Here is a 14,345-nt window from a genome sequence, read left to right as displayed (position 1 = left end):
GATGTTAAACAGAAGAGGCCCCAGAATGGAGCCTTGCGGAACTCCGCACGTCATATTTGTACGCTCAGATGCATAATTACCTATAGACACAAAGTAATCCCTATTCTTTAGGTAGGATTCAAACCAGTTTAGTACTGAGCCAGAAAGGCCAACGCAGTTTTCCAATCGGTCTAGTAGTATGTCGTGGTCGACCGTGTCAAATGCAGCACTGAGATCAAGTAATACTAAGATTGAAATTTTGCCATTATCTGTGTTAAGGTGGATGTCATTAAAGACTTTGACAAGAGCCGTTTCAGTGCTGTGGTGTGGTCGGAAACCCGACTGAAAGGTATCAAAACTGTTGCTTAGTGACAAGAAATGGTTGAGTTGTTGAAAGACTACTTTTTCAATGATTTTACTTAAAAACGGAAGGTTTGATATTGGCCTATAGTTGCTCATTAGTGACTTGTCTAGGTTGTTCTTTTTTAAGAGTGGCTTGATTACTGCAGTTTTCAGGGCCTGTGGAAAGATACCTGAAAGAAGAGATGTGTTCACAATCTGTAGAAGATCAGAAGTCAAACAATTGGAAACATTTTTGAAAAGTCCCGTTGGTAGAACATCAAGGCAACAGGTCGAGGTTTTCAGATGTTGAATAATGTCCTCCAGGTTTGTATGGTTGATCGTGTGAAATTCTGTCATATTGGAACTATTTTTGCTTGAACACTGTGACAACACATATCCTGGACTTGATATGGAGGCACTGACTGTTTGTCTAATCTTTTGAATTTTGTCTTTGAAGAAGGAGGCAAAGTCATTGCAGGCCTTGGTAGATAAAAGTTCAGATGCTACTGGTACTGGAGGGTTTGTTAACCTATCAACAGTAGCAAACAAAGCACGGGAATTATTATTGTTTCTAGAGATAATATCAGAGAAAAAGGACCTTCTTGCATTCCTCAGTTCCAAATTATAAATGCGAAGTCTCTCTTTATAGGAGTTATAATGGACCAGGAGATTTGTTTTTCGCCACCTTCGTTCAGCTTTCCTACACTCTCTTTTTCTGTTCTCACCAGTAGGACATTTCTCCATGGAGATCTTTTCTTACCAGATACAACTTTGACCTTAGTGGGAGCAATGGCATCAATAACATTTGTAATTTTACAGTTGAAATTATCTACAAGCTCACTGACTGATAGCCCAGAGAGGGCTGGTGTGGAGGAGAAAAGCTGTATAAATGTGTCACTGGTGTTTTCAGTGATATACCGTTTTCTGATTATCTTTGTTTGGACACTTTTGGGCACAGAGATAGTGCCGTTAAAGAAAACACAGGAATGATCTGAGAGAGCAACGTCAGTCACCACAACCTTGGAAATGTTCAGACCTTTGGAGACAATCAAGTCCAGAGTGTGCCCCTTATTGTGGGTGGGCTCCGTCACATGCTGAGTCAGTCCATAGTTCTCAAAAACACAACATGCTCAACAAATATGCTCTCCAAAAGGAAACTCAGATTCTTAAACGTAGCCAAAATGTGACAGCATGGGAATATTGCACGTTGGCAGGAGCTTGACCAATTGGGAAAACCACAATTGCCGTCTTTAACTAAAACTTTTTGTGCTTCCCCATGAAGCGCTTGGACGGGGGTGCTAAGCAGCAGCTGTTATGTCCATTTAAAATTACTGGACCGTGACAACTGAGAACCGTCCGGGGAGGTCGCATCTGACAGCATAGAGGTGGTGGTCATCGCTTCTCGGCCTTTTGGCTAAGATCAAGTGTAGTATCTGTTCTTATCAGTTTAATATCTGATATGTCCTCTATCAGGGGACAACATATTAAATGGATTTTTAGCAATGGGGGTTGAAAAAGGGGCTTGCTTCATTCACTCCACGCATCGACCCGGTATTGCAGCATCGCTGGGAACGGTGCACCCATCTTCTGTCTTGTGGAAAAACAATTAACGATGCACGTTGAGCTGCCCGTTGCCAAAACTGTCAATGGACCTGAAGAGCAATTGATATGAGTTGATCAAAAATTGTTATATTTATTGCTGATTTGAAAACTATTTACATGACAGCATCGAGCTTCAGATCAATGGTGTTGTCATGGTAACAAACAAACTATATACAGAACGTTTTGCAACAATTAATACAACACATGCTGTTGCAATTATGAAGTAAAATGTAATGAAAAAGAGTTTTCATATTCAATATAACTTTCTTTTTTTAACTTTTTATTTTTTTATGATCAGTGTTGTTGGAGAAATCCTTCTATAAACTGACAACTGACTCCATGATGAATTAACACAGCGTTTATTCTTGTGGTCAACAGATGAAATGCGTTTCCGAGCAGTTTTACGTGCACGGACCTGATGGAAACTTGTCTAGTACAGAGGTTCCCAAAAAGGCACTTAAACAATAGTGTGCTCAGGGTTATATTGGTTCCCCTTGTGGGGCCTGATTGGTCAGCTATACTGTTGCTGGGTTACACTCCCTGCTCTTTCTCTTCCCTCTTTCTTCTTGCCTGTCTATTATTTTCAGTTATCATTTACTTCACAAGACAGCTATGTTCACTCCCTTCTTGGTTTTGTACGTCCTGTTCTCTGAGTTATCAGACCGTCCTCGAACTTCAGTGTCCTTGGCCTCACCATCTCCTCTTCCCGTGCTCACTGTAGCTTATCTGACTAAGATAGCCCTGTCTGTTCTCTCCCTCCTAGCTGTAACCCAGCTGCAAAGCATAATGTATAATATGTCACACATACACACACTCTTATTTAGTCTTTGGTTAATTCAGTATATACTTTAAGCCAGCTTTTACGTGGCCGTTCCTGAGTGCCCTGTTCATCACCACCTCAGTCATTGTATTATTTTCCCACAAATTCCCCCTTTTCGCACCTACTAGGTGCGAACACCTTTTACACTAACTGCAGTGCCTCAACGTCCTCCCCGTCCTCTGGCATGGTGAGTAATGGCAGCATCCCAGCGGAATAGGGAGGCGGCGCTTTTTCTTTGGACAAGGCAGTGGTGATGAGCCGGGATGTCATGGTCCGCAGGCAGGGCACACAGCAACACCCACAGGTAACTAGAATAGCGAGAAAAACAGCAATAGATGTCAAACAAGCAGTGATAAGATTCTTCCATTTGCCAAAAAAGGTTGTCATCCACCCCTCCAATGGATTTGATACACCTGAGGCGTCATGCATCTCCTGGGAAAGGGCTCGAAGTTGGTTCAAAGCCCTGGTGACCTTCCCATCCGGGGCAGTGTTGTTAGGGATGACCGTACAGCACATCTCTCCGAACATGGAACAGACTCCTCCTTTTTCAGCCAACAGCATGTCCAGCGCCATCCTATTCTGGAGCGCCATGAGGGACGTTGGGGCCATCTGCTCGGCCAGGCCTTCGATGGCATCCCTAGTTGCATTGCTCAAGCGTAAAACATTATAATGCACAAAATTTATCCTATCTACATTTTTGCTGGGAGTGACGGGGAAGATGGCTGAAAGCAGTGGTATATTCTCAAATCCTGCGGCTATTTGATCTGCCAATTTGTATTCATTCGGGACACCCCTAGGAACTCCTATGCTGTCTATATAGGTTGGGGTTCCCGCCCATGGATCAAAAGCCGGGCCTTGCATACTACGGGCCCTGCGCCTTCTCTTTACTGTCAGTTGCACAGCCTTATGGTGGGTATAGTGGACTCTACTCCCCACCAAAGATATGGGCATAGCTAATCTAACCATAGCACAAACTCCTGACGTTTGATTTGGGAACTTTATCTGGGAGTACAACCTAAGACCACCACAATAGTAGAATAGTCCTATTCTAGCCACTGGGCCTAGGGCTGTTTTGTTTTGTACAGTTGTATTACACCAGTCTGGGGGTATATCACCTAGTTTGATTGTGGGCTTGCTTGATCCGGTGAGATTGAAACAGTGATATCTTGCACCCTCCCCCTTTATGGCGGTAAAATACCCTGGTTTTTCAAAGCCTGGGGGAAAGAGGGATGCTAGGGTAGTACAATTGCGGGAAGCTGTCTTAGAGTGTGTGAAGTTCAACATGCATGCATATCCTGCTGGGTCCTCATTAGGAAACAACGGGGCCGGGTTAGTGAACATGACTGGTCTAGCTGTGGCACAGGCCACGCACCCTTCCATGTGTTGTTCTTTGGCATTCTGTATTAGCCACCTGATCCATAAATTGTCCTGGCCTGCACCTGCTGATAACTCTAACACATCTTCCACCCTCATTTTAGAGAAGTCCTGCACTATTACGTCTTCCTCCTTCAGAGGGGGTTTTACTGTAGTCTCTGCCATGTCAGTGTCATTCTGTGTGTGCGTGAGGGGATCCAAAATATTTATCTGCAGGGGGGTTATCTGGTCACTTCCTGCTATCCATACACCTATGGCTAACATCCACACATCCTGACCGTTCCTGCTCCCAATTGCTCTATTTACTGACAGGGTTATGGGATTTTTCGTGGGGTCTGAACTATAGTCCCGCTGTATAGATAATATCTCCCATTCATCTTGTTGTACCCACCAATCTCTTTTGTCTGTCAACCTCGCCCATGGTTTCCACCCTCCTGTTGTCCAACCCGCGTCATACCAGCTGTTACAGAGACTACCTTTCACCTGTCCGGAAGCGCTCCTTTCACAATCCTCTACCTTTTGATAGTCGTCACAGATGTACACATCTGTGTTTTTGTAGAAACTATTATACCCCCCGCAGTCTATAGCCTGACACAAATCAAAGGTAAATGACGTGGTTGAGTCTCTCACATAGGGGAGAGTCAATCTGGCACCGCACCTTGGGGATGGGCCCTTAGTGTGTTGCTTCACTACTGCCCAAATTGCTCTTCTTTTCTCTCGTCTAGTTTCATTTCCTTTGTTACTGAGAGGTGGTTGGACACTACCGGGTGATTGTTCTTTGTGGTCTCGGTCCCCATACGCATGTTCCAACCCCAGAATTAATGCTGCAACTCCCACTACTACTACTACTGCTAGGACAACTGTTGTCTTTTTCCCAAACCCCATTGCCTTCCAAGTTATGGATGTACTATGTGGGGGCTGTTCCCCGCCAAAACATCTCTTCCATCTATACATTTTGGATTGCTTTTCTAATTTCTGCCAATGGGCGGCTAGGAGGTGCGACTGGGGCACAATGTGTCAGGTGGTGCCAAGGTGCTCCTTTTTTACCTTTAACCTGGACCGAGTGTGAAGTAACCTCCCTTACTTCGTAAGGCCCGGACCACCTGGGGTCAGTCCACTTCCTCTTGTGAACTTTGACCCTGACCCAGTCGCCTACCTTGACAGGTAGTGTTGCTTCCTCCTGCGGTTTCCTGTTCGCCAACTGGACCTGCGTAGAAAGGGCTGAAACCAGAGATGTTAGCTTTTTCATATAGTCTGTCATTTCTATTTGCTGAACATCTAACATTGGCATGTGGCCTCCATCTAGTGGAGGTCCTGGCATTTTTCTCCCTGTCATTATTTCGTGTGGGGTCAAATGTGTTTCTCGTCCTTCTGAGGACCTCATAGCCATGAGGGCCAATGGGAGCGCTTCTACCCATGTTAACTTGCTTCCTGCACATGCCTTGGCTATCTTAGCCTTCAATGTCTGGTTTGCTCTTTCCACCATTCCCTGTGACTGTGGATGATAAACTGATCCGAAGGCATGAGTGATTCCCAGGGCCTGTTCTACTTCTCTTAGTAGTTTGTTGTTAAAATGTGTGCCATTATCTGACCTTATTTGTCTGGGGACCCCATACCTCGGGATGAGTTCAGTTTTGAGCCATTTCACCACTGTTTTTGCGTCCTCTTTTCCGGTGGGAATGGCTTCTACCCACCTAGAGAACCTGTCTACCATCACCAGAAGATACCTTTTTCCCCCTACCATATTTTCTGCGCCCATATCAGTATAATCTATACTGATATCTTGAAAACAAGCTGTGGGGACTGGGTACGCTCCTTTTAGTGTGGTGTATGGTTTCTGAACATTATGCTCTCCACACACCCTGCATTCCTGACAAAAATGTGTCACCATGTCCCTCAAATTGGGGTGCCACCACAACTCAGACAGATTCAGGAGAGTCTGTTTTCTTCCTTCATGTGTTGGTCTGTGTGCCTCAGGTAGCAACATTCTGCACATCTCGGCTGATGCTGCTATCTTTCCTTGATGAGACCTCCATATCCCATCTTTGTCTTTTGTGGCGCCGCTCCGCTGCCACTGATTCCATTCATAGGCTCCTGACTGTATCCAGCCTTGATGAGTGGTACATCAGTACATGTCTGTCTCCCCCTTTTTTCTGAAATAAAATGGCATTGAGAAAGCCATTGTTTTCAGAAACATCCATATGAAATGGGAGTGAGTAGTCTGGGGAGGTGAGTGTCTCTGCCCTTGCTAGGGCACTTTTGAGGTCAGAGAAGGCGGCCTCGGCCTCTGTTGTCCATAGGAGGGGGGCGGTGAGACAGTGATGAGTTCTGTTGGTATAGTCAGGGATATGTGAGCGGCTGTATCCTGTGAGGCCCAGAAAAGACAGCATGTCTGCAACTGTGAGGGGCTTCTGACTGTTGGGGGTTCTGTGAGACTGTCATTTGTTTAGCTTTGCTGGGCTTGGGCTTGTTTAATTCTTCCAGTTGTTTCTTTAACAATTGAGTTTGTAGTCTTTTTAATTCATCTTCTTGTTGCTCTGCTCCTTTTTGGTGTTTTGACAGGAAATGACGCACATTCTCGCCCCATGTTGCATCGGTCATTGTTTGCAGGCCTACTACTCCTCCTAACTGTGTCTGAACTGCTGTGGGTAATCCCCCTAGTACCCCATGGCGGAACAGCGCCACTGTGGCGGCGGACTGGTCCCACGGTTCCCTCATAGCACGCTGCCAAATCTTTTTTGCTCTATCTGCATAGGCATCAAAATTTTCATCACTTAGTCTTTTTAAATCATGCCATGCTGCATGATCCCCAACTGTGGGATACATGCGGTGCAGCTCAGCCCAAATGCCAGGGGTTACTGCTGATGCAGGCACTGATGCGGGAACAGTGGGTCCAGCTCCCCCTCTGGTGAGGGCAGCACTAGCTTCATCTGCTCCCATTACTCTACCCAATACTGCTCTGAGATCTCCCAAACACAGCTGCACTCCTGCTGTAAGACTATTGAAAGCTGTGAGGAAATGCTCAGCCCCTCCTGTCAGGGAGGGGAGTTTTGCACACAGAGAATCTAAGTCACCAAAACTGTAAGGGGTGTACATCAACAGTCCTCCTCCTCCTCCTACTGGGCGGAGTGGGCATTGTAGCCCCGCCTCTGGTGTGTGGCGCGTCTGCTCTCCCTCACTGAGCTCATTTACTGTTAGACGCAGCTGCTCTTGCTGCTTTTTTATCTCTCTGAACTCTTTGTTAAGTTTTTCCCTTATTCTAGTTGATCTTCGCAGCATAACTTCGTCAGGGTCCTCGTTGGTAAATTTACCTTTAAATGTGCCTGCTACAAAAACGTCTTGAGGACTTTGTGATCTAGATCTGGGCCTGCGTTTATGTCGTTTTTTAGTCCTTTCCCTAGAGCTGGAGCTTCTGTCTGTTTGCTCACTTTCCCTGCTGCTGTCTGACTGTTCGCTATCTTCCTTACTTCCTGAGTCTTGTGGGGTACTATGGTGAGGTGGACTGGGTCCTTTTACTGACATGTGAAAATGCTCTGGATTTTGTTGGCAAAAAGACGCTGAATATGGGGTACTAGCTTTGCTTGGGCCGGCTGGGACTGTAGCCGCTGGTTGTGGTGGAGCCGCTGCTGCTCCCCCTGGCGCTGACTGTACCATTAAATTTAGATAACATTCTAAATCCTGTACGCGGCCCTCTAATGCCGGTATCAATGGGTCCTGTGGTACGTCTATTTGTAATGCATTTGGCTGTAAATGGGCAGTTACCACTGGGGCTTGGACTGTGGGTTTTGATGCCGTTGGACCTGTATACGGCGGCGGTGGAGCGGAAATTCTTAGGTTTCTTATATCTGGATAAAAAGGGTTTGTTGGCGGGGGCGCCTCAGCGGGCAGCGGGGTTTTCTCTGCGCTAACGGTTTTATTCTGTTCAGCTTCTGTCTCAGTTTTTGGTGAACTTTTGTCATCTTGTTTTGTCAATCCCAATTGTTTCTGTATTGCATTTGTCATTTTCAACCCCACCCCATATTTCTCTTTCTGCGCTTCATACTCCTTCTGCTTTGGTTTAGTCAATTTAAACCATTTTCTTTTCTTTTCCTCCTCTGCCTGCCTTTCCGCATACTCCAACTTACTTTTTTCATACTTCACTATTTCATTCACTTTCTCCGGGGACGGCGCCCCTTCTCCCTCAATCCATCCTCCTCTCTCCCATTCTTTCACAATCTCTTTTGCTACTTTCTCCTCTCCTTTACTGCCATACTTTTTCACTGCCCCTACTAACACTTTACCATAAGGGGTCGTCATTTTACAACAAATAAGCAGTGAGAAAAAATCCAACAAGCCAAACCACAACAAAAATCACACATGCAACAACGAACAACTTTTTCATTAAGACTCCATCTAGAGCCTTTTTATGTACATCTCTATAATCTTTACAACTTAAAAAGTGACCTCTCACTCCTTCGCACAAATACACTCGCGGTGGACTCGTAATATTACAATGACAATCTGTTAACTGCAACTCTTTTTCAGGATGTTCACACAGAACCAAGGGTGGCAATTCACAATCACTCATCTGAACTATCTGTCCTTAGCAGTCTCCTACCTCGTCAACCATCTGGACGTATTTTCCTCTGACTATTTGTCCCTTTTCCTCTCCTACCGCCACCCGTATTATTCAACAATTCTCTTACAACTCTCTAGTTGTTTTTCTCTGTTTAATCACATCACATGCCCCAACATTTCATCTGTTTATATCCCTTTAATTACAGCACATTCAATCAATACTTTTCGCTTAAAACAACACTTACGACAGTTGAAATGTGATCACATCAATTTAGTTTTCAGCCAATAACAGAATTTTGATTTTAAACAGGCTTCTGCTTACCTTTTTTGTTGAGAGCTCTCAGTGATCACACCAACGAATCGCAGTATCGCCGCTCAGTCCCCTTCACGGGCTGCGGGATGTCAGTCCGGTGGCTGAGCTGAACCGGACCGTGGACACAATGCCAAGGTCCAGTTGGATTCCCCTGTCCAATTACGTTATCACGTCGGGGGTCACCAAATTTGTTGGAGAAATCCTTCTATAAACTGACAACTGACTCCATGATGAATTAACACAGCGTTTATTCTTGTGGTCAACAGATGAAATGCGTTTCCGAGCAGTTTTACGTGCACGGACCTGATGGAAACTTGTCTAGTACAGAGGTTCCCAAAAAGGCACTTAAACAATAGTGTGCTCAGGGTTATATTGGTTCCCCTTGTGGGGCCTGATTGGTCAGCTATACTGTTGCTGGGTTACACTCCCTGCTCTTTCTCTTCCCTCTTTCTTCTTGCCTGTCTATTATTTTCAGTTATCATTTACTTCACAAGACAGCTATGTTCACTCCCTTCTTGGTTTTGTACGTCCTGTTCTCTGAGTTATCAGACCGTCCTCGAACTTCAGTGTCCTTGGCCTCACCATCTCCTCTTCCCGTGCTCACTGTAGCTTATCTGACTAAGATAGCCCTGTCTGTTCTCTCCCTCCTAGCTGTAACCCAGCTGCAAAGCATAATGTATAATATGTCACACATACACACACTCTTATTTAGTCTTTGGTTAATTCAGTATATACTTTAAGCCAGCTTTTACGTGGCCGTTCCTGAGTGCCCTGTTCATCACCACCTCAGTCATTGTATTATTTTCCCACAGTGTGATTTTTTTTTTTTTTGGTTCTTTTTTATTTTTTTTATTTCCACACCAGGTATATGTGTGTGTGTGTGTGTGTGTGTGTGTGTGAGTGTGTGTGTGTGTGTGAGTAAGAGAGAGACACAGAGAGAGAGGGGGCGGGGGGGGCAGCTGACAGTAAAAAAAAAAAAATCTCCGATGGCAGAGACGCAACTGGAGTCGCATTTAAAACAAGCAGCATGTCTGAAACCCACGTTCACCAGAAATCTACTGGTTACTATGTAAGGACTACAAACCCCACGTTCACCAGAAATCTACTGGTTACTATGTAAGGACTGCAAACCCCACGTTCACCAGAAATCTACTGGTTACTATGTAAGGACTACAAACCCCACGTTCACCAGAAATCTACTGGTTACTATGTAAGGACTACAAACCCCACGTTCACCAGAAATCTACTGGTTACTATGTAAGGACTGCAAACCCCACGTTCACCAGAAATCTACTGGTTACTATGTAAGGACTACAAACCGAAGTTAAAAACAAACCTGAAGCTGAAGAAACCCTAAACGTTAACGGAACAGATCCGCAGACCGAATTGACTGACGGAGCAGGAGAGAGCGAGAGAGAGAGCGAGAGAGAGCGCATTTCTCCATGTTCTGTGTGTGTGTGATTGATCCGAGCGGGTTTGTAGGCGGGGGGGGGGGGCGCTGTGATTATCACAGAACGCTGCGCGGCCAGTTGAGGAGTTTTATTCAATCCTAGCACGGATATTGACTCATATTACTCGGATAATACTTGTACTCGGCAAAAGTGCTTTATCCGTACCGGATACTCGTTTCAGCCGGACACTCGGATCACCCTAGTGTATATGCAGTAATATAAAGAAAGTTGATGTCATAATGAATTGTGATGATGACATAATGAATAGTGATGATGACATAATGAATGGTGATGATGAATCAAAAAGAAAGTTGATGTGTATATGCAGTAATGTAAAAGAAAGTTGATGTGTATATGCACAAATCTAAACCCCACGCATCGACCGGTATTGCAGCGTCACCGGGAACGGTGCATCCATCTTCTGTCTTCTGGAAAAACAATTAACGATGCACGTGAAGCTGCCCGTTGCCCAAACTGTCAACGGACCTGAAGAGACATGGCTGGCAGATTTTACCGCCAGAAATTGTCCTAAAAACTGAATGATCTGTGAAACCTCGTTGGGTTCCTGGTATCAAAACGTTGTTATAATACTTGACAAGATAAAGCCATACAAAAGTGTAGCAAGATTTGCACTTTTGATTGTGTGGGAAAATAATACAATGACTGAGGTGGTGATGAACAGGGCACTCAGGAACGGCCACGTAAAAGCTGGCTTAAAGTATATGCTGAATTAACCAAAGACTAAATAAGAGTGTGTGTGTGTGTGACATATTATACATTATGCTTTGCAGCTGGGGTACGGCTAGGAGGGAGAGAACAGGAGGGCTATCTTAGTCAGATAAGCTACAGTGAGCACGAGAAGAGGAGATGGTGAGGCCAAGGACACTGAAGTTCGAGGACGGTCTGATAACTCAGAGAACAGGACGTACAAACTAAGAAGGGAGTGAACATAGCTGTCTTGTGAAGTAAATGATAACTGAAAATAATAGACAGGCAAGAAGGAAGAGGCAGAGCAGGGATTGTACCCCAGCAACAGTATAGCTGACCAATCAGGCCCCACAAGGGGAACCAATATAACCCTGAGCACGCTATTGTTTAAGTGCCTTTTTGGGAACCTCTGTACTAGACAAGTTTCCATCTGGTCCGTGCACGTTTAACTGCCCGGAAACGCATTTCATCTGTTGACCACAAGAATAAACGCTGTGTTAATTCATCATGGAGTCAGTTGTCAGTTTATAGAAGGATTTCTCCAACAAATTTGGTGACCCCGTACGTGATAACGTAATTGGACAGGAGAATCCAACTGGACCTTGGCATTGTGTCCACGGTCCGGTTCAGCTCAGCCACCGGACTGACATCCCGCAGCCCGTGAAGGGGACTGAGCGGCGATACTGCGATTCGTTGGTGTGATCACTGAGAGCTCTCAACAAAAAAGGTAAGCAGAAGCCTGTTTAAAATCAAAATTCTGTTATTGGCTGAAAACTAAATTGATGTGATCACATTTCAACTGTCGTAAGTGTTGTTTTAAGCGAAAAGTATTGATTGAATGTGCTGTAATTAAAGGGATACAAACAGATGAAATGTTGGGGCATGTGATGTGATTAAACAGAGAAAAACAACTAGAGAGTTGTGAGAGAATTGTTGAATAATACGGGTGGCGGTAGGAGAGGAAAAGGGACAAATAGTCAGAGGAAAATACGTCCAGATGGTTGACGAGGTAGGAGACTGCTAAGGACAGATAGTTCAGATGAGTGATTGTGAATTGCCACCCTTGGTTCTGTGTGAACAACCTGAAAAAGAATTGCAGTTAACAGATTGTCATTGTAATATTACGAGTCCACCGCGAGTGTATTTGTGCAAAGGAGTGAGAGGTCACTTTTTAAGTTGTAAAGATTATAGAGATGTACATAAAAAGGCTCTAGATGGAGTCTTAATGAAAAAGTTGTTTGTTGTTGCATGTGTGATTTTTGTTGTGGTTTGGCTTGTTGGATTTTTTCTCACTGCTTATTTGTTGTAAAATGACGACCCCTTATGGTAAAGTGTTAGTAGGGGCAGTGAAAAAGTATGGCAATAAAGGAGAGGAGAAAGTAGCAAAAGAGATTGTGAAAGAATGGGAGAGAGGAGGATGGATTGAGGGAGAAGGGGCGCCGTCCCCGGAGAAAGTGAATGAAATAGTGAAGTATGAAAAAAGTAAGTTGGAGTATGCGGAAAGGCAGGCAGAGGAGGAAAAGAAAAGAAAATGGTTTAAATTGACTAAACCAAAGCAGAAGGAGTATGAAGCGCAGAAAGAGAAATATGGGGTGGGGTTGAAAATGACAAATGCAATACAGAAACAATTGGGATTGACAAAACAAGATGACAAAAGTTCACCAAAAACTGAGACAGAAGCTGAACAGAATAAAACCGCTAGCGCAGAGAAAACCCCGCTGCCCGCTGAGGCGCCCCCGCCAACAAACCCTTTTTATCCAGACATAAGAAACCTAAGAATTTCCGCTCCACCGCCGCCGTATACAGGTCCAACGGCATCAAAACCCACAGTCCAAGCCCCAGTGGTAACTGCCCATTTACAGCCAAATGCATTACAAATAGATGTACCACAGGACCCATTGATACCGGCATTAGAGGGCCGCGTACAGGATTTAGAATGTTATCTAAATTTAATGGTACAGTCAGCGTCAGGGGGAGCAGCAGCGGCTCCACCACAACCAGCGGCCACAGTCCCAGCCGGCCCAAGCAAAGCTAGTACCCCATATTCAGCGTCTTTTTGCCAACAAAATCCAGAGCATTTTCACATGTCAGTAAAAGGACCCAGTCCACCTCACCATAGTACCCCACAAGACTCAGGAAGTAAGGAAGATAGCGAACAGTCAGACAGCAGCAGGGAAAGTGAGCAAACAGACAGAAGCTCTAGCTCTAGGGAAAGGACTAAAAAACGACATAAACGCAGGCCCAGATCTAGATCACAAAGTCCTCAAGACGTTTTTGTAGCAGGCACATTTAAAGGTAAATTTACCAACGAGGACCCTGACGAAGTTATGCTGCGAAGATCAACTAGAATAAGGGAAAGACTTAACAAAGAGTTCAGAGAGATAAAAGAGCAGCAAGAGCAGCTGCGTCGAACAGTGAATGAGCTCAGTGAGGAAGAGCAGACGCGCCACACACCAGAGGCGGGGCTACAATGCCCACTCCGCCCAGTAGGAGGAGGAGGAGGACTGTTGATGTACACCCCTTACAGTTTTGGTGACTTAGATGCTCTGTGTGCAAAACTCCCCTCCCTGACAGGAGGGGCTGAGCATTTCCTCACAGCTTTCAATAGTCTTACAGCAGGAGTGCAGCTGTGTTTGGGAGATCTCAGAGCAGTATTGGGTAGAGTAATGGGAGCAGATGAAGCTAGTGCTGCCCTCACCAGAGGGGGAGCTGGACCCACTGTTCCCGCATCAGTGCCTGCATCAGCAGTAACCCCTGGCATTTGGGCTGAGCTGCACCGCATGTATCCCACAGTTGGGGATCATGCAGCATGGCATGATTTAAAAAGACTAAGTGATGAAAATTTTGATGCCTATGCAGATAGAGCAAAAAAGATTTGGCAGCGTGCTATGAGGGAACCGTGGGACCAGTCCGCCGCCACAGTGGCGCTGTTCCGCCATGGGGTACTAGGGGGATTACCCACAGCAGTTCAGACACAGTTAGGAGGAGTAGTAGGCCTGCAAACAATGACCGATGCAACATGGGGCGAGAATGTGCGTCATTTCCTGTCAAAACACCAAAAAGGAGCAGAGCAACAAGAAGATGAATTAAAAAGACTACAAACTCAATTGTTAAAGAAACAACTGGAAGAATTAAACAAGCCCAAGCCCAGCAAAGCTAAACAAATGACAGTCTCACAGAACCCCCAACAGTCAGAAGC

At 45.2% G+C, this 14,345-nt stretch overlaps 1 non-coding gene across 1 annotated transcript; it reads left to right on the top strand.

Annotated features, from left to right (window-relative positions):
- Positions 1-1,715: 1,715 nt before the first annotated feature.
- Positions 1,716-1,906, top strand: LOC116680561 (U2 spliceosomal RNA). The gene has a single exon (XR_004329792.1). It is a non-coding gene; the product is annotated as a U2 spliceosomal RNA (small nuclear RNA).
- Positions 1,907-14,345: the final 12,439 nt, after the last annotated feature.

Source organism: Etheostoma spectabile, unplaced genomic scaffold (genome assembly GCF_008692095.1).
Source record: "Etheostoma spectabile isolate EspeVRDwgs_2016 unplaced genomic scaffold, UIUC_Espe_1.0 scaffold00018483, whole genome shotgun sequence".
In the NCBI taxonomy this organism is placed as follows: domain Eukaryota; kingdom Metazoa; phylum Chordata; class Actinopteri; order Perciformes; family Percidae; genus Etheostoma; species Etheostoma spectabile.
Note: the sequence above shows the minus strand (reverse complement) of the source record. Positions and strands in the feature narration are given on the sequence as shown.